General features: G+C 44.7%; 1 protein-coding gene across 1 annotated transcript in view; it reads left to right on the forward strand.

The window, feature by feature from the left end:
* LRP1 (LDL receptor related protein 1) overlaps positions 1 to 19349 on the forward strand; it is a 1472234-nt gene that overhangs the window by 193599 nt on the left and 1259286 nt on the right.

Raw genomic sequence — 19349 nt, forward strand, 5'->3', positions numbered from 1 at the left:
CTTAGATAGACAACAAAGCCATCCAATCGTGAGCAAAGGCGGTCCCAAAACCAATTCTCTGTACATGGGTAAAACAGTTCAGGCCTTCAGACTGCTAAAGCTTCAGATTGCAGATAACTAACAAGGTTTCTGAATAGTCTTCCTGCTACTCAAGATTTGTTTATGGAAACAAGCTCCAGGGCTCCCTGGTGCAGTAAATTCTTGATGCCTTGTATGTGGCCGACCGATGCCGGTGCAACTTCTAGACAAGAGCTCGACTGTCAGCAAATCTAATTCACCAAGCCAAGCGCCTGCTAATTTTCCCCTCCAGCCCTGCTTCGCACACAATTACCACTAGATTGAGACGCGTTCAGGTAAGTAACAGCTACCATTCAGACCAATTACGGACTCCAGTATTCAGTGGTAGCGGCGTGTGCTTCCTTCCCTCTTCAGGGACCGGAGACAAAGAGGACACAGTTCACAGGAGCTGCAGGAAACCGTGGCATATGCAATGCCGGAGGTACCCAGTGCCTGTGGTCCAGAGGAGGCATCGCTTCATGGCATGATCAAAATTCACCCTCATCAGCACCTGTTTAGGCAGATTGGACAAATGCTTGTGATGTGATTAGTATTTACTTTTAGGATTAGACAATAGTATGATGTCTAAACTCTGTCCCACTGTTGTCATTGTTTCTTGACAACTGTATCTCAAGTAGCTTCATTCATTCAGGTAGGAAGTGGTGGATGGGTTTGTGTCCAAGTGGCTACCCAAATGCTCACCAAAGGGTGCGATGAACTTTCAGCAAGGATTTGATGTTACGAGGTGACAAAGTTCATCACGACTGAAAAGAACAGCCCGGCCATGTAATAGTATTGGTAAATAACAAGTGGCCAGGAGAGGGGCAAAACATCTTCACTATTACCTGCTTTATTTTTTTAACCAGGTGCACGCAGACATAGTGATCTTGTTCAGGAAAAAAAGGTTTCATGTCCCTAAATTATTGACGTGTGGTAAAGAGTTTGCAGTTGGCTCCTAGCTTATTCTAAAAACACATTTTGTCCCTTGTGTGCAGAGTTGAAACAGGGTATCTTTGCAGTTGTCCCTTTTCATGCACAACCTGTAAAACATAATGGTGAATGTTGACTTTTGAGCCACTACAAGTAAGAAAACCGAAGCCAAGAGTCGCAGTAGGAAACCAGATAAATGTCTGTAATTATTGAAAATGATTTTCTGTGCTCTATGTGAGAATATCGAGGCCGAGATGAATATCAATTAAAAATATATATTTACTTGTGGTCAGTAACAATGCACTTAGGCTTCCTAAACTGTTTGACGCGGACACTTTTCAGTTAGTTTTGCTCATATATATTTCCCCAGTGTTGCTGGAGTTCTTTTTACTTCTTGCAGGCTTCAGCTTCAGTAGCACAGTCGCAGGAATGACAACACACTGATGGGAGCCACTGTTTTGGGGTTGGCTCCTTGATGGGAAACAGCTGGTTTCAGCAACTGCATTCAGATAGCCTGCCAGGTGTTTAACCACCATGGATATGCCCTGATGTTCCAGCCATGTCCAGAGACTCGGGGCCTCTTGACAAAGGGTCAACGGCCCGCCCTGTCCTGTTTGTTGCAGTACCACATCACAGTGGTGGTGTCCGTGAACACCTGCCCTAGTCTTCCCTTGATGTAGGGTAGAAAGGCTTTCAGTGCCAGCTGGATCGCCAGGTGCTCCAATAGGTTAATGTGGATTCAGGATTCCGCTGGATACCAGAGCCCCCTGACCTCCGCCTCTCCCCATGGCCTCCTAGTCGTAAATGACTCACCTGTCACTATTATCCGTTCTCGTTTGGGAAGGGGGTCTTATGCTGCCCCAATCGCGGTTTGTTAACCACCACTGAAGCTATTTTGCAGTTCCCTTTGAGATTTGGACCAGGTCGGAGAGATTCCCCTGATGCTGCGCTCACTGAAACTTCAGGTCCCAATGCAGAGCCCGCATATGCCAGCAGGCATGTGTGACAAGCGAGATGCAGGAGTCCACATCGCCTAGCAACCTCCGAGTCCGTCTCACCGATACTCAGGACAGAGGCTGAAACATCTGTATCATAACCTGAATATTCTGATCTTGCCGTTCAGAAGGATAAGCCCGAAAGTGCACTTTGTCCAGAAAAACTCCAATGAAACGGAGTGTCTGTGAGGAAGTAGGATGCTACTTCGGAACGTTGGTAGTGAACCCCAGTGAGTGCAGGAGGTCTGCTGTAGTTTGGAGATAGGAGATAACTGCCTCAGGTGAGCCCGCCTTCTACAGCCCGTCGTCGAGATAGGTAAAGAATGGTACCCATGTTCACCGCAGATAAGCTGTAACCACTGCCATCACTTTGGTGAGCACCTGAGGGGCGCTGGTAAGGCCCAAAGGGAAGACGGCCAATAGAAAGTGGTTGTTGCCAACTGTGAACCACAGCTAATGCCTTTGTTACACAAGAAGGGAATGTGGAAGCATGCATCCTACAAGTCTAACGCTACCAACCAGTCTCCCGGGTCGAAAGCAGACAGAACTTTGAGCGCGTAAGCATTTTGAATGTTTTCTTTTTCAGGAAGAAATTGAGAGGGCGCAGGCCAGGAAAGGACGAAGGCCTCTGTCCTTTTTGAGCACCAGAAAGTAGTGGGCATAACCACCACAACCCACTTCTGGCATTGGAACACTCTATGGCTACCTTGGCCAAGAGATCCACCACTTCCTGGCAGAGTAAGGAAAGATGGTCCTCCGTAAGCCTGTCACAAGTGTGTGGCATGAGTGGAGGGGTAGTCATGAAGGGGAGGGTGTAGCTCCTTTGGATAATTTGGAGAACCCAGTGGTCTGATGTCATTGGCTTTTAGTGATGCAGGTGATGGCGTATCCTGCCTCTCACCGGTGGCCAATGACGGTTGGAGGGTAAACTAAAGAGGTTTGTAGGCTGCGGCTACTTGGGCGTGGTGGACTGTCCCGACCACTGGCTGCCCGATGCATGCGGTCTGGGAGTACCGTGTCCTTGGCCACGCAAAGGCTGGGGAGCTTGCGTGCCATGGTGGCTGGGTGTGTAAAGACATGGCTGGAAGTCCCTTCTGTGGTCTCAAAAGGAGCGAAAGGTAGACTGGGGTTGGCGGGAGGCCATGGAAAGGCCCAAGGACCTGGCTGTAGCTCAGCTATCCTTGACAAGTTCCAGTGCAGATTCTGTCTTCTCTGAAGAGATGGAAGCCATCAAAGGGCATATCCATAAGTGAAGCTTGGATATCCAGTGAAAATTTCAGTCTTCCTCAGCCAGGCATAGTGTCATGAGGCCACAAACTAAGAAATTATTTTTCCTAGCTAGTCAGTCGTTTCGAGCTCACATCGGATTGTGAACTTCACTGCATCTCTCCCGTCTTGGCTTAGGTGAGTATGGCCCGGGCTTCCTATGGGACCATGCGTCACACCTGCGCAACCGAATCCCAAAGTGCATGGGAGTAACGGCTCAAAAGTCATGCGATGCACACGGACTGCAGTGACAGGCTGGCAGAAGAAAACCTTTTCTTGCTTAAGGTGTCCAGCATCTTTGATTTCCTATCCAGTTAGGGTGGTAGGGAATGTACCAAGTTGTATACTGTAAATGGAGACTTGTTCCTCCCAGCTCTCCGAAATAGGGTGTTGCATGAGGAAACTGTGGTCCCCCTGAGCAGGGCGAGATCAGCGGGCAGTTGTCCTGTACGTAGGAGCCCCTGTGCAGGACTGAGACCAGGTCTCAAGCAGGATGCCCCTAAGGCCCTGATTAAATGGGAGAAGCGGTTCTTAGGGTGTAACTCTTGGCTGAATCGCTTGTCAGTAAGTTAGTCTTGCCCACTGAGGGCAGGCTAAGGTCCAGGACCTTGTTCCATCCTTCTCACCACCATAGCAAAGGATGCTCCCTTCTCCATAACAATGGTAGGAAGAGACCATGCCAATATCTGGGGCGGTGTCCAGACCACTGGCGCCTGCCAATTCATCACACCAGTCCATGTTTAGGTGTATGGCCTGGTATCTAGGGTCCAGCGCCCCCTCCTAATCTTCCCCAAGTCCTAACCTAAAGGAATAGGGCACAGGCTTTGGTCTGGAAGGTATGGCTGCAGTTGGCGCTGGAGTCCGCTTTGGGTGCGACGCCCCTCCGGCTCCATATCGGGGATGAGAATGGGGATGGTTCCGGCTGGATCCATCCGTGGATCCAAGGGGCCCAGCTGGGAACCAGTAGGGCCCCCACCTGAACCCTCGGGGCCCAAAAGAGCTCCAGCGGGTACAGACCACCCAAATATGAGGTGCTTAGCCTCATTCATTTCTTGGAGCTGGAGGCGGGGGTCACTCCGGCTACCAGAAACTCAGGGAGGCTCGTAGATGGCTCCAGCACAAGCTCAACCAAGGAGCCAGGCCTCAAGTGACTGTGCTTCCTTTTTGAATGACTTTGATGGATGGGGCAAAGCCGAAGACCTCTTTTACGACTTAATCTTCTTTTTCTTATGGGACTTACTGGATGACCACTGCGACGAAGATCAATGGCTCTGTGACCGATCCTGGGACCTTCCTCCCAGTCGAGGGTGTCTCACTTCGAGCGGCTTGGAGGTTGAGGGAACACTCTCTCAAGGCCTTGGATGTATGGTGAAACAATCGACGTAGGTCTTGACATTGTGGTCGCACTCAAGATACTAGAGGCAGACAAGATGCCGGTCTGTCACCCACATTTGCCTGTCACAAAAGCTGCAGGTCTTGAAGCCAGCCTTCCTTGTAGACATCCCTGCCACATCAGGATCTAAATCTTGAAAAAACTCTAAGACAAAAGTCAAAAAAAGGTCAGCTAAAAAATGACTGGGGGTAGCTCTCTCTGGATCTGTGTTGAGTGGTGTGTAAAGAAAATAATTGACATCAGCGCACTGGGGTGGTGCCTAAATAGGCACTGCACATGTCACTTCCGGTGAGGACAACACAGAGGGTGCAACTTGGAGCCGAACAACGCCACCTACAGGCACTGAGGGATAATACTCCTGAAAAAAATTCCAAATCCAGTCTGAATCCTGGGGATAATTCTAAGGGAAGGAATATGCGGCTAGAAATTGCTATCAGGCCAACACAGTAACTGGCTTCCCCATGCTCCATAAAAACATGAAAAAAGTGCTAGTTTGCTTTGTGTGTGCCTGATGTCTGCACAGCAGCTGGCCAGTGGTTTGTGGTGTGAGGACGTGGCTGGAGAGGTTTCCTTGCAGTCTTACCCAATCCCTGCTTCATCACATGTAGGCCATGAGAATAAAGTCTGAAATACTGTCCACAGTCTTAATTTTGTTGGCACTCTAGGGCTCACGTGGTGTGCACATGTCTAAGCATGATGTGTGCACAGCTGCCCTCCAGATACTGAGTGATTTTTATAGCGCGTGGCAGGATCCAACTGGAGCTGCGCATAGCACACACTGACCAGTGCAGGTGTGGGGCGAGGGAACCTCAAGAGCATAAACGGAAGTGGAAAGGGCGTCAGGCCTTCTCCACCAGTAGGAAAGGTAGTGTAAGGCAGAGTTAAACTACCCTCTATTCTTAAGTGTTTCTGTAATACTACTTTCTGTAGGCCTCACTTTAGCAATACAGTTAGACTAGTCGTCTAGTCCAATCAGTGGTCCTGTGAGTTCTCATCTTTGTCGTCATTTTAATTTCGCATGGGATTGCTGGAAAAAGTTGCTTGGCCTATTTTCCATGGCCGAAAAAATTAACACCTATTTTTTATTTTTGGTCCGCATAGATTAGTTGCTCATCAGACCAGTTGGGCATGTGCACCCAGTTCTGTCGAAATCATGTTTGTAAATATTTTAGTAAGTCTCAGCTCTGTTTCATTGTTGCTGTGTTTTTATGGTGGGCAATTTGGAAAACATTTCTCAATATATAAATTGATAGTGTGTTTTCATGTAGATCCCACTGAGGTGCAATAGGAAAAGGGTAATGTCAGATTTCTTTGGACGTACTATATAAATACATCAGAAATTGACGAATAATGGAGGAGATGAGATCAGTCATGGGAGGAAGTGTTGACTTGGTGTTGTGCTCTCATGAAGGAAATTGATGTACTAAAGGAGGCGCAGCCTAGATTTGTGGTGTACTGGAAGCAGTGTGTTGTGGTTTTGTGGTGTGCTGCTGTGATGGATGAGGTGGTGCCCGGAAGTGTTGTCTAGTAGAAGCTATTTGACTTGGTGTGTACTATAATGGAACAACTGGGCTGAGTAGTGCGTTCTTGAGGGGGAGGTTGTGAAGCCTGGAATTCGACATGATGGTGCTGGTATGACCCAATGGTGGGGAGTGGGGTGCTATTGCTACTGGAAGCAATATGGTAGTGAGCGATGGTCTGAGCACTACGCAAGGCTTTTGCTATAGGTGAGACCTTGTTGTGTGGATGAGCAGTGTGACCTGGTGGAATAAGTGACATGTTGATGTGACCTTGTCGAATGTTGTGTGCTGAGAGGAGTATGTGGTGCAGTAGAGATCGTGTGATAGAATGTGATTTGGTGATTGAGCTCTGGCCTTGCAGAACAGAGTGGTTGTATTTATTTGATACACTGGATGGATGCCACATGACCTTGTGGAGCACCTGTGTTACTGTGTCGGAATCTGGTGGAAAGGCGGTCACTTAATGTCCTCTGGTGGAAACACTTTTTTTATTGTGGTCTGGGGTTGGCATAATCCTTATGTAGTGTGGTTTGATGTAGAAATTGTGGCCTGCGGTGGGGCAGAAATAGTTTGACCGGGCCCAGCGGTGTGGTACAAACAGTAGGCCTCTAATGCTTGTTGGTGGAATGTTTGATGGTTAAATTGTGGATTTTGAAAAAAGAACGGGCGATTTTTTTCTAACGCTTTCTTGATTTGAGCCAGAGTGCTATAGTTGTCACGTGGTGGTCTTTCACTGTGCCCCCTAGAAAACTGGATCTCTTGAAATCCGTTTTTAAAAATACTATACAGTTAATCTTGGCACAAGTTGTTTGGTAGTGCTTGTAATTTTATGCATACCCCAATTATTTCCTCACTGACCCCCTTGTGTTTAGTGTCAATGAATATTCAGAATTTCAGTTATGGACAAACAACCCCCACAAAACCCGGTTATCGACACACATTCTTTTTGTAATTGCTCTTGGAAGAGAAATCCTTTCTGCTCTATGATACATTTCTATTCCTAGCCAACACCGAGACTTGTGTTGGGCGGAGAAACAAAACCTCCCTTTCGGCACGCATGAGGTGTGGCTGTCTTATCGCCCTGCTCTGCCCACTGCTTCCCCCTCTTATCTCTCTCGGTCTGCCTCTGCCAGACTTGACTTTTATCTGACTCGGGATTGACAGCTTGTAACCCACAGTCTGGTGTCATTCCATTTTTAAGTCTGACCTTCAGTTGTTGAAGATGCATTGTCTCTAATGCCTTAAAAGATATACATATAGTGGGCGTTGGGTGAGCCCCTTGCCGTAGATTGGATGGCTTTATTGTCTAATTTCCCTGCTTCTTATTTGATGGCTTTGCTCCCTGTTCTTTGATTGTCCCACCCCATGAACGTTCTTCTGTACTGCATTACGCCTACATTCAGAGAACCACCTTTTCCAGCACTCCTTGGGAGTGCATGTGTTTTCTTGCTTTCCCCTTTTGTGCTGCTTCCCACCTCAAATACTTCTGGTCTTTGTTTGCTCATGCCCTTCCCGACTGCTGTTTCATTGCCACCCCACCCAAAGCTCGCTCCTTCGTTAGTGCTTCGCCCGTTGTGTTAAAATCTGCATACAAGCACAATTTCAGAAAGCATTGGCAAAGCCAGAAGGTCTTGCCAATGCAAGAGCTATTGGCTTTACAAATATGTTTTACCCATGTTGTACACCAGAGTGACTACTGTTCAGCATGGCAAAACACTAGTGGGGTAAAGTAGAGTGCTGTGGAGTGGAGTGTTATGGAGTGACTTAGTGGTGTGTAGTGGTGTAGAGTTTAGTGGCGTGGAGAGGAGAGGAGTGGAGTGTCATTGAGTAGCGTACAGTGCTGTGGAGTATCATGGAGGGAGTAGAGTGTCAAAGTGGAAAGGCATAGAGTTGATTGTCATAGAGTGGAGTACAGTGTCTTAGATGAGTAGATTGTCGTAGAGTGGAGTTGGCATAGTGTTGTGAAGTGAGTGAGTGGAGAGGCATAGAGGGTGTAGTTTTGGTTTGTATACTTTTAGCATCTGTTGCACCTATCACCCTAGTTGTCCAACCACAAGCTATTTTCTACTTCCCTCCCCCCCTTCCCTGTGTAATTTGTAGGGTGTTCCTTTGTACATGAACCTTTCTATTCCGCTTATTTTTGCAACTATTGTTTCCATTTGTAGAATTTGATCTTTGACTGACACCAAAACACTCTGATCCCCCTACGTTGTTTAGCGCCCTGAAGAAGGTGTGACCTATTATGTCAAATACCGAAACGCGCGTCGGCGCACTCAGAGGAGACCACCTGAAACTAAACTTTTGTATAAGGCGCTCTATGCAGCTAGGATTTATACTGTTAGTCAGAACTTTAGCTCTTCTATCCCTCCCACTGTGATCTCACAGTTTCACTGTCAGTAATTGTTGTCTATTTTTTATATTAACGTAAGATACTAAGACTATTCCAACTTGAAATCTAACTGTACATAAGAAGATCTGTCCTGTTTAATTGGGGTCGGTCTCTCTAAAGGTGTTTATTTCTTTGTGTTTTTAAGATGTGGTGTTTGGGGTATGAATGTGAAATGCCTGATCAGACGTGAGATTTTCTTGGTGTTTCTGGCACTGTTGTATTGACCAGTTGATTTATTGTATGACTATCACCTTGAGTTGATCTCAAAATATCTAGTTTGATCATCTTGATGTGAATAAAAGTAACTTTCTGTCTATGTTTTGGGATCCAATGCAAATGTACACCATTTGACCGTATTCTGTGTATCTTTATTAATAGTAATCTTTGTGAGCAGAACTCCGTTAGGCGCATGTTTGTGACTCGTCTGAGCACTCCAGTGAGACAATTTTTTTCCATTAAATAAAGTATTTTGCAGACAGGATAACTCTCTTTTGAATGTTCTTTATTCCCCTGACATTCTTCCTGCATATTTGTTTCCCCCAGTGGCCCTCTCTATTTTGTATTTGTTGTGAAGTATGTTGTTGAGTAGAGTGGAGTAGTGTGTCTTAGAAAAGAGTGGAGTAAAGTGACATGTAGTGGCATAGAGGGATTTGCAGAGTAGTGTCGTAGAATGGTATAGAATGGAGTAGAGTGTTGTAGAGTGAAGGGCAAAGAGTGTAGTAGAGCGCAGTGGCGTAGAGTGCAGTAGAATTGAGTGGTGTAAAGTAGAGTGCAGTGGCATAAAGTGCAGTCATGCAGAGTAAAGTGTCAGTGCAGAGTCGTAGAGTAGTGCAAAGTAGAGTGATGCAGAGAGCAGTGGCAGAAAGTGCAGTGACAGAGTAGAATATTGTAGAGTATAGTGGTGTAAAGTGCAGTGCGAAGTAGTTGGCGTAGATGCAGTGGCGTAGGGTGCATTGTTTTAGAGTAAACAGTAGAGTGCATTGGTGTAGAGTGCAATGGTTTAGAGTACATTGGCATAGTGTAGACTGCAGAGGCGTAGAGTACCATGGCGTAGAGTAGATTGTTTCAGAGTGGAGTGGTACAGGGTAGAGCGCAGTGGCATAGAGTAATGCAGTGTAGAGTAGAGTGGAGTGACGCAGAGCAGAATAGAGGCCTTAGCGGAGGAACTGCCACTGGACCCAGGATGCCCTCCAACCTTCCCAATCAGGCTTCAGAGCTGGGCACAGTACAGAATCCGCCCTTCTAGGAGTCACGAACATTGAAGGCAGCTCCTGGATACGGGTGGCACACCACACTGATTCTATTAGATCTCAGTGTGGGCTTTGATACTGTATCCCATGTCATTCTTGTTAAAAGACTGTTCCAACTGGGCCTCCAAGGTGTGGCGCTTGCATGGCTATCCTACTTTCCGACGGACTGCAATTTTCCGGCATTCTTGTCAAATGTAGTGTCTATCCCACCTTCACTTAAATTGGGAGTCCTGCAGGGATCCGCTGTCAGCCCCATGCTATTTAACATATACATCGGACCGCTGGTGGGCCTGGTGGTAAGTGTGGGCTCGCCCCGTTTTCATATGCTGATGACTACTGGATCATCTTCTGTCATCCGGGTGGGAAGTCAACTCGGGGTATCTCAGTTCCTGCCTCGGTCATGTCTCGACCTGGATGAACACTAACTTGCTGAAATTGAATGGTGACAAGACTGAGGTTATGGTACTTGGTAAGAATCCCCAGCTCTGGGGGCCTCAACACTTGTCCACTATGCTGGGAGTGCCTTCTGACCCAAAGAACAAGGTGAAGAGCCGTGGCGTCTGGCTTGACTCCACTCTATCCATGAAGCCTCAGATGGCCAAAGTAGCAGCCACATGCTTTGCTACCATGAAATGGCTGAAAGATCCTGTATATACTTACTTGTTCTGTTCAAAGAACAGTTATCCAAGCCTTGATATCATCAAGCAACATCTTGTGTTTGGGATCAGATAAGACAGTGATAAGGCACCTTCATGTGGCTTTGGCTCAGAACTCTGCTGCCAGACTCTTGTTTCACCTCCAAACACTCCTCTGCCTCTGGCCTTCCTCGCCATCTGCACTGGTTCTCAGTGGATACGCGAATAACACATTTTAAAGCTCTCTGCTTTATGCACAAAATCAGCACAAGGGCACCAGCAAAAATTGATGGCTTCCTACCTCCCAATTGCTTGCTTTTCACATTACCTAGATTTAAACACACCTGGATAGGTGGCAGTTCTTTCTCTTTTCTGGGCCCTAGGCTATGGAACTCCCTCCCAGAGTCTCTGAGATGCTGTTCGTCTTTATCCACCTACTGCGAGGAGTTGAAGACTTGGCTGTTGTAACTCTCTTCACTAATCTGTTTTCCCTGTCCTCCAAGAGCTGGGAATCCATGCTGGGAAGCAATGCACTATACTAGAATATAATAATTTGACGCAAATTTGTGATTTTATCAATTGACATTTGAGATGCCATTAGTAATGTCATGTGTAAGTCCATGGGCAGTTTATGGTGGAGGGTGCTAGTTATGTGTCATAAATGGTGAATTTCAGGGTTATAAAGGTTTTTCAATTGAACCATAAAATTGCTTTAAATGTGGTTTGTTTTGTTAATGCATTTATTAGGTTATATTGACATGTAAAGGGAAAAGTAAATGCACCACATGAACCATTACTTACTTTGATCTGGAGTGTTTTTTGTGAATTTCAAGTGTTTTTTTTGTTTTTTTACGGAACATTTTCATGAGTTATTTATTTTTGGATGTCCCAGAATACCTTCTGGGTTGCGCACGTGATTCCCCGAAGCTAGGTGGGGTGCCAGTACCAACTCTTTTATTTGCGGATGATACTATTTTAGTATCTCAAATCCCGAAGGGTTTGCAATGCTTATTAGACACTTTTAGTGTTTACTGCGACTCTAAGGGACTAGAAATAAATTCTAGCAAAACAAAGTACATGGCAGTTAATCCACATAATCGTTCAAGAAGAACATAACTGTCCAAAAACAGAAGCTAGAATATGTGCAGAATTTTAATTACCTAGGCATTACACTTCACACTAAAATTACCTGGCATCCCCAACTGCATAAAAGCAAGACCATTTTGCTCCAAAATTCTCTACCAATATTTAAAAAAAACTTGAGCCGTATTACCAAGGCCATATCCCCTGCACTTGAGGTATATAAATACAGGGTACAATCTGCATCCCTTTATAGTGCGGAACTATGGGGGCCTTCATGCAGGAATACCTTTGCGGAGGAAGAAAATACATGTTTTAGGAAGTTGTTGCGTCTCCCTGTGCGCACACCTGTAATTTCCATCGTTATGGACTTAAATACTAAAAGTATTGATCACCAGGCCATATTAAGACCATTGCTGTTTGGGTGCAATTGTGGTCAACAACTGAACTAGCTCGTTATAAAGAAGGGCTAGAAGAGATATTAAGGTTTGACCGAGGTACTAGCCTTCAGTGGATTAAGCATGTGCACTCCTGGCTTTGTAAACTTGGGCTGAAGAACTTCTGGGAAAAACCTACCCTATTGACAACCACTTCCAAAAAAACACTGAAAACTACCTTTTGGGCATATATACAAAATATGGTGTGTCCCATAGCCCAGATATTGGTAGATTAACTGCCCAGTTCCTGCTTATGAAACCAACCCAGGTTTTTGAACAATTTCTGGATGAAGTGCGCAGCCCCAGTTGGCAAAATCTTTATATATGAAATTTTGTTATGGTGTTTTACAAACTAACGAACATATTGAAATGGGGTCGAAACGCAGCTGAGAGTAATGAGGACTGCTGTGTATGTCAACTCGATGCACAAGAAAATGATCTACACTTACTATTCTTTTGCCCAGCCTATGCCATTCCCAGGAAAACATGGATTAAACCAATCGGTCGAAACCTGTGAACTAGGTCTTGTTTTGAGGCAGAAAGAATACTGAAAACCGACACTTCCCAGAAAATCGTTTTTAGTGTTAGTAGATATTTGTTTGCCGTGGGCACAATAAGAGGAAAAAAAGGTTTGAAATGTTAACATTCTGAAATCTATGTGTAATCTCAAATTTCCATTTGTATTTTTATCGCATTTGCACTTTAGAAATTGCTGAGAGACCAGGTAGAATGTTTTGCTGGTTATACTATCTCTCAAGTAGGATAACCCATTAGCACTTTAAAGCACTTGCACTTTTGATATTGCCCAAATTTATGTGGAAAGGCTGCACTTATCATATGTACTCTTCTAGTCCTCGGCTCTTCTCAACCCAACCTGGATTTTACATTCTCTTCAACGTTTTAAATACATCGGACTGTAAGCTTAGCATTTTTATCATATTTTTTACTTGCTAGATCAATTGCCATTTTTTTCCCCTTTTACTTAAATTGTGATCATTTTTGCATTGATCTAAAGCGGTACCTGTGGAATGCCCTGTATTTTAAGAGTTGTATCAACCAATGTGTATGAATTGTTACTATGTATCTTTTATGGTTCAAGCAAAACCGAAATAAAGATTATTGAATTGAATTTTTGGATGTGTGGTAGTGGATGAGTGGGAGTATAAAGTCGTACATGTGCGACCGTTGTGAAATTTAAGCTGGTTGTTATGAGATAGGATAGTTGGTTTGCGGAGGTTTGAAACAAAGGGTGTGTGGTTGTATATGACAGTAGAAATCTTGCTTTTTTGGAGGTAGATGAAACTCTACATCCCCCTACTATGTTTAGATTGCCAACCGCCTGACCAACTTCATGCAGATTTATCAGCGATTTTAAAATTTGTATTGACCCCTTTTGCCTCCCTACCCTTGATGGATCGGTTTAAAACTTGACACACCGACACAAAGCTAACAGTGCTAAACATTTTTCAACGTTTGTGTAGATTCATCAAACGTGCTAAATTTATTAGCAAGTGAGCGCTGTTTAGACTCTCCTTTCAAATGGACTTTCTGTGACTGAGCCGCATAAAAATGATACCAAGAGTAAGCAACCCACGCTGAGTCTCTGCCAAATTTCTGGCTGATGCATCTTACAGAGTCAAAATCATTAGCTAATTAATAATGTTGTAACCAACCCTTTGTCTTTGCCTCTCCCATTTATCTTTGCTTGCACCTCAATGGGTCTGAATGAAACCTTAAATAACTATTCAGTATGTAACTTCCTACCTGCCTGATACATTTCATGATGATTAATCAAATTGTGTCAATTGGCAAATGGAAATTGTATTAACCCCTTTTAAGTACCTCCCGTCACACAGATCGGCATAAAAATTGCAATACCTATAAAAAAAGGAATCCTTACCACATTGGTCGTTTCAAGTTAGGCCAGCAAGAAAGGTGGCAACCCTAGTCACATAGTGCCAAAGTCATAAGCAAATTAATACTTTTTTTAGGTTCCCACTTTTACTTTTCGCATGGTATGGACCTCCTGGAGCCTTGCTGAGGACTCCAGCACATCCTGGCACTGGAGTCAGGAAATCCTTCTGGTGCGAGCACAAGAGATTTGCTTTTGTAGAATTCAGTCTCAGGAGCTGGGGAAGAGCTTCCCAAGCACCAGATGCTGTTTTTTCCCCTCTTAAATGATGATCGGCATGCATAGTGCATTAACGTAATTTCAGAGAAAATGAAATGAGCGATCGGCTCATTTCACTTTCACTGCATTAGTTCTCTGGGGCAAATGATGGACGGATTGCTGAACAAATCCAACATTCCCCCCCAGTCAAGAGATCTGGGTTAAATCCATTGTTCTTTTGATCACCATGCCAACTCAGTTTGTACCCAGTCATGTGCAAATCAGTCTTGGCCCTCCTCCTCATGGGAACAGTCCAGCTCAAACTGCCTAGCCAGGCCCTCCCTGGACCAGAAACCAGCATCCTGAGACTGGTTTTGGGGTAGCACCCCCTCATCGGCCAGGCTAGTTGGAATCCAGTGGCATAGCAAGCAAGGAACCCTTGTCAGGGCATACCCTCAAGCATCCCGATCGTTGTGTCAAGAAGGGAAATTTAGATTGTGGATGCTTTTTGGATAAGTTCCAATATTGTCCTACTTCTATGCTGAATGGCTGCACTGTTCGGGTCGTTTGCCACCTGGGGAATCCTCCAGGCATTTCTGAAAACTAAACACTTGAGGCAGTCGAAGATGGTGTGCCTTGGGTGAATGCCACAATATTTTCCTTCCCAAAATGCCCTGCAAACCTCAAACTGTGCCTATAATTGCACATTTTCCTTGCATTTCTGTGAGTTAAACTTCCAGAATCAGCTGGAATCCAAAATCTTCCTACCACTCAGCATCCCCCACTTGTCCTGATAAAAATGTTACCCCACTTTTGTGACTTGTCCTGGGGCCCAGACAGGCACAAATCAAGCCTGGGTCAATGAGAGTCGCTCCTCGAGGCTCCCATCAACCATGTTTTGATGCTTGCCTGTCTGGCAAACAAAGCTTGAGAGATCTACACAAATGACCCCTGGCTGAATTTACAATTTTGTCTGCTTTTCAGAAATCACCCATGGGTTTCATCCTGGTTTCCATCACAAACTGGAAGTAGGTTGAAAGCTCAGAAATTAGGACAAATAGGCCACCTCTTTGAAAAATGGCAAAACTGTGGTTAAAAAAATGTTTTTTAATTAAGCTCTGCATGTTCCGGATAGGCAGGAAAATAGTGACTTTAGTACATCAAACCTTTTGTTGATACTGTTTTTAGTGGAAAAAACAGAAGCTTCTGTAGAGAATCCAGCCACTCCAAAATGTTGATATATTTTGACTATTTTCACAGTCCCTCCAGGGTAATCCACAAACCCTGGGTACCTGTGGAATCCCCAGGATGTTAAAAAAAAAAGTGATGAAGTTTGGCGTGGATACCTTATGTAAAAGTTAAGGAACTATTCCACAATAGCGAAAAAAGGGTGTTGCATTCTAGGGGGAAAAGGCCTAGCAGCCAAAGGGTCAACTGAGCTCCCCTTGATGGATTTGCATACCATTTAAATATTATGACATATGCTAAGTGTCTGTCAAATCAAGAGCATTAACGTAAAACAATTCAAAAGTAATAAGTAAGTCAAGAAGTACTGTTGTATCCTAATACGTTAGGCCATGCAAACTCATGACGGCACTGTGTAACAAGGACTTTTTCAAGTATCAAGCTATACAAAAGTGGTAATACTTCCAAGCTCACCCAGTACATGTTTACAATACAACAAATATATATTATTTTACCTACTGGCGATCACCAGTAGATGGGTATGGAGATGACCTGGTTTCCATAGGAAAAGCATTTCCTTGTTTTGCTAATAACATTGGCGCAATTTGAGGAATCTTAACAAACTTTTCAAAGAGATAGGGGTCCCAAAATGGGTTTTCCCCATGCAGTTTCCCATAGGGATGTTAGACACAACTACAGCCTGAATATCTGAACGGAATTACACCCAAATTGGAAGAAAGCAAGTTCTTGGCACAGAAAGAGTGCTTTTTAGGGCTCGGCTATAACGCGCTGAAAGCGCGTTCTCGCCGAGAACTATTGTCGGCGTCTCAGCAGTCTGAGACGCCGAAGGGAGACAAGACCTGGCCGCGTGCAGCGTTTTTCCATAGGATAACGTTGTGCGCGCGGCCAGGTCTTGTCTCCACGGCATGCATGGCAGGCCGGATCGCGTCGTGCGCCTCTGTGGAATGCAGGGGGAGTCTGCATACCAGCGCGCGGCGCTGATCAACAGGCAGGTTCAGGTTTTTCACTAGCAGTATCTAGCCAGGTCTCCTTCCCCTGTGCTGCCTGCAAAGTGCACTTGTACAGAATTTCTATTTGATACATTTGTGGTGTTGCCCTTCAGTTGTGTGCCAAGCTGATGTACTGTGGTATTGACGGAAAATGTCGTCATTGTGTTGCCAAATGCCAAGGAAGACTGTGTCATGATGTACTGTAAATAGAAAGTAACTTGATTTTTCTTCGTTATTTTGCATGCGAGGCTGTCATGATTACATTGCCTAATGTCCGCTCAAGAATACAAATTTGCACATTGCAGTGTTTGCATCTTACTGGTCTGCAGTTGATCATTGTGTTTGACCAAGGTCTGTACAATTCAAAGTCTATTCCTTCATTCTTGTGTTTTACAGAGTATACATTCATTTTGACTCATACAAAGGCGTTTAAAAAATTAGTTCACTGCATATTTATAGTTTTGATTTTTGAAGAGCTTTTGTTATGAGAGGTTGTAGAAGTGTTCAGGATTTTGGTTATTTTACTTGTGGTCGCTGCATATATTTTTAACAGTTGGATGTTTGTAAAAATGCATATTCTGCCCTTTTAGATTAATCTGTTCCTACTATGTAAGTTTTGCACACTTTAGCCTTTGTTACATCTAGCCAGGAGTAATCCCTCTAATTTATGTGAGAGTTCTGTTAATTCGGGGGGGGAGCGGACATAATAGGGAATACACATTTTTGAGCAACGTGTGGGAATCCTTGATGTCCCATTCCTGCATGTTTTACACGCTGTGAGCATATGTGCGCGTGCACCACGTCCAACTCACACATAGTTATTAGCATGCAGATGCTATAATGTCTGGAGTTAGATCTTTAGCTGGTAAGGAGCTAGAGAATACTTATTTTTGCGTATCTATACTATATGTGCTGCATTTAGTTCATATGCATTAAAGTACTTTTTTTTTTTTACAGTAAAGAACGGATGACAATCCAGTCAAAGAGGCACTGCTTTGTTTTTCAGTTGCCTAAGTGTGTGCGCCTCATCACTTCCTTCATTACATACACGGACACGCACACACGGACACCACCATTCCCATGCACACACGGACACCACCACTGCCATGCACTCACGGACACCACCACTGCCATGCACTCACGGACACCACCACTGCCGTGCACACACGGACACCACCACTGCCGTGCACACACGGACACCACCACTGCCGTGCACACACGGACACCACCACTGCCGTGCACACACGGACACCACCACTGCCGTGCACACACGGACACCACCACTGCCGTGCACACACGGACACCACCACTGCCGTGCACACACGGACACCACCACTGCCGTGCACACACGGACACCACCACTGCCGTGCACACACGGACACCACCACTGCCGTGCACACACGGACACCACCACTGCCGTGCACACACGGACACCACCACTGCCATGCACACACGGACACCACCCGTGCTTAATTTGTAAAAAAAAAAGTGCCAGGGCTTTCATTTGTAAAAAATTAAGTGAAAGGGCACTCGTCAGGAGGCTTCTGTAGTTTGCCATACACATTAGGCGACTTTGAGCTATTGGCATTGTAAATGACAATGACTTTTATTTATGTTTTGGTTTTTAAAACATAAATAAAAGACCTTGTCATTTACAATGTCAAGACCTTAAACTCGCGTTCATTTACAATGCTAATAGCTCTAACTTTTGCAATGCAGAGACCGTTGCATTGTAAATGCTTGTTGTAATTTGGTGTAAATCTGTTAATTCGTTTTGGAGTTATTAAAGAAAAAGGATTTATGTAGATCTATAGACACAGATTCACCACAGTGGATCCGCTGATCCACACTCCTACAGCAATGTTGTGATTGGTTGGCCGCAACCTGAGAGACAAGTTGCGGCCGCCATTTTGTGAATCGGGACACATTTCCCGTGAGGGGTTCTGGGGGGCTACAGTGCTAATAGGATATATGGGGTCTGATTGAGGCATCTGTGAGGGAAACTGTCTAAAACTGTTTTGTTTTTGGCACACGAGTATCTTCGGATCCACTGTGGTGGTCAACGTGTTCCCCGTGTGACTCAGCAGAGGATCTGTGGATCCAGACCCCATATAATAAAAAACACAAACAGCCACTTGCACACAGTCTGACACACACATTCACACCCAGTCACACATCCATATAGCCACTCACACACCCTCCCATACAGTCACTGATACTTCCACTCACAGACTCAGAGAATCACTCACACACCCACACAGGTAACCACACATCCACTCACACACCCATGCAGCCACTCCCACAACCACTCAGAGACCCAGAAATACACTCTCACTCCCATTTACACACTCATACAGCCACTCATTCACCCACTTGCAGACCCAGAGAACCACTCATACATCCACTCAGACCCACACAGGCACTAACACACTCACATACGTATGTACACACTCCTACAGCTAGTAAACACTCCCACACTGCCACTTAAACACCCACTACATAATCACGCACACCCACTTGCAGACCCAGAGAATCACTCACACATCCACTTACCCACACAGACACACTCAAACATTCACCACATACACACTTATACAGCCAGCCACACACCCACTGAAAACAAAAAGTTACAGGGATGGTATAGTTAAGTTCAGATTTTATGCACACAAAACTATAGAAATTCAGTTGTTATAGTGATCTCATGTAACTATAACTCATACTTTAAGGTAATTATAACTCCCGCCCTCGCCATGCACTGCTAATTACCCCACATATTACATCAGTCATGACCTCTTCTATGACGTTATTGATAATATCACTGCAACATTTGCAGTGAAATTATTGATGAGAAAACTGTGCATGGCAGGGGGGAGTGAGTAATATTTATCTTAGGGTACGAGTTGTAATTACTTGAGATAACTAGAACTGCTGATTTCTATGGTTTTTTTGTGTGTAAAATCTGTTTGATAGAACTATAAAAAACTTTGTTCATTTATGTGGATCACTGTAAAGACTGAATTGATTTTTATATATGTCAATGATCATTAAACAACCAGAGACTTACAACTTTGGCCTTTAGAAATAGAAATTAA

This window comes from Lissotriton helveticus, chromosome 1_1 (genome assembly GCF_964261635.1).
Source record: "Lissotriton helveticus chromosome 1_1, aLisHel1.1, whole genome shotgun sequence".
Classification (NCBI taxonomy): domain Eukaryota; kingdom Metazoa; phylum Chordata; class Amphibia; order Caudata; family Salamandridae; genus Lissotriton; species Lissotriton helveticus.